The sequence below is a fragment of the Coturnix japonica genome, chromosome 2 (genome assembly GCF_001577835.2).
Source record: "Coturnix japonica isolate 7356 chromosome 2, Coturnix japonica 2.1, whole genome shotgun sequence".
NCBI lineage: Eukaryota > Metazoa > Chordata > Aves > Galliformes > Phasianidae > Coturnix > Coturnix japonica.
Window position 1 is genome coordinate 38,974,705 of NC_029517.1, and position 2,335 is coordinate 38,977,039.

Genomic DNA, 2,335 nt, shown 5'->3' on the forward strand with positions numbered 1-2,335 from the left:
GCCTCTCAGCGCTCCCCCGGCCCGGCCGAGCCGCAGCGCCCTCCCAACCCGGGGGCCATGGCTCGCTGCTGGCGGCCGACGAGGAAGGGAGGGCGAGAGGAAGCCGCCTCCCTCTTTCCCTCACTCCCGCCCCGTCCCGCTCGCTGGGAGTCTTCCCTGATGGAAGGGAAGGGCTCCGCAGTGGGAGAGGACGCGGACTCCTCAGACACGAACTCGGCGGACGGGAGTGGGAATGTGCTCCTCTGAGACTGTGCTTTAGGAAAAAAATAAACAATAAAATAAAAAACAGGAGCTAAACTGAGATATGGCAGAGCAGGCAAGCCCAGTGGTGTGAGTTTATAATAGGATGAGGCACTGAGGGGAACTATCTTTCACCACCTAAAATAGTTGACTTTTGAATCATAGAATCATTTAGGCTGGAAAAATACTCTTAAGATCATCAGTTCCAACCATCACCATCATACCACCAAACCGTGTCCCTCAGTGCCACATCCACACGGTTCTTCAGCACCCCCAGGGACGGTGACTGCACTACCTCCCTGTGCAGCCTGTGCCACTGCAGCACCGCTCCTTCTGAGAAGAAATTCTTCCTAATATCCAACCTGAACCTCCTAAGGCACAATCTGAGGTTGTTCCCTCTCATCCTATCATTGTTATCTGGGAGAAGAGGCCGACCCCCACCTCACCACAGCTCCTTTCAGGCAGCTGTAGAGCATGATCCGGTCTCCTCTGAGCCTCCTCTTCTCCAGACTGAACAATCCCAGCTCCCTCAGCTGCTCTCCATAAACCTTGTGCTCCAGACCCCTCACAACCCCGTTGCCCTTCTCTGGACACAGAACACTCCGAAGGAGAATAAAGGAGAATGCTGAAGGCTAAAGGCATGGTTAGGTACCATTTTCCTTTATCACCCTCTTCAAAAGCTTTGTCTTGTACCTTCAGCCATCCTGGGTATTTCAGAGATAAAGATAGATCCATTAAACTCAGGATAATATCTTGTTCCCAAATCCCAGAGCCTCTTTTACTGACAGCATGAAAAACAATGTCACTACTTTCGAGGAGTGTTTTTTCTATTTTATGTGCCAGCCATGACCAATCTTAATGAGAGAAAAAAATAAATAAAAAGATGAAATATCCTGGAAATATATTTCCAGTGACTCAGTTCTGGATCTCAGAATCTATTGAGGGGGGGAAATGACTCTTTTGTGCAAAGAGAATAAGTATTTTCCTTAGTGGAAATTCTGGGTTTGGAGAAAATGTGCTGTTTGCCCTAATGAGTCTTTGGATGACTTTCTCCCTATGTTTTCCTGGGGAAAAATAATGTGTTGTCTGAAATATCATTTATGATTACATTGGTTTTCTATCCCAGTTTAAAACCAATTTCAGTGAGGAAAGAAAAAAAGAAAAAAAGACATAGAATATGTTGTAATTGTATGAAGAGAGCTACCGTCTTCTCTAATATTGACAATAATGTCCAAGGTGATTCAGACAATAAGACTGTAATTCTGTAACATAGCGAGACTCTGCTGTCTGAACTCTAGAAATAATCAGAAATATGTTCATGCTGATGCTTACACTGAATTATTCTCAAGTTCAGATTCTTTGAAAGTCAAAATTTCCAGGCATTAAGCCCAGAATAAAAACTACATTGTTGTAAGAGCTCCTGGATTCCTTCTAATATCCATTTAACAGTAGCAAATAGCTCGGAGACTGTAGATATTGTTTCTCTAATGCTGCCTCTAGATGCATTACAGAAATTTAATGAGTAGTAGAGACTATATTAAGCACATTCTAACAGAAGTATGATACTTGCTTCCCTGTTGTTTCATGGGTTGGTTTTCTCTAATGTTTAGAGATTAGAATATCTTATTTCAACTTCTAATATGTAAACTAACAAGTATTGCTTTAAATCACTCCTTAGAACAATCCAGGAAGACATCCAGCTGTTCATATATTTGCAAGAAATGTTGGAAGTAGCGTCACAGAAAAATCTTGAGGATGAGCAGTCTTAAACTTTTTTGAAATGAATTGACCAGAAAATGTTCACTGGGTAAGATATCATAGGAAGTTCTTTAAAAATGGACTCATTATTCTTTTCAACCTCATCTGGAGCAACCCAACCCTCATTCTTTGTGGACACTGAAACTGGGAGAATTGTGTTGTATTGTTCTTCAATATTCACTGCAGATATTTGGGACACTTCAGCAGCTTAATGTTTAGCATTACTATTATTTAAGCTAATATGGAGGGAGGCAGTTAAAACAATTCAGTGTGTGAATGTTGTGTGGTAAATTGACCCTGGCCAGCAATTAAGCTCCAACTAGTCATTCACTCACAA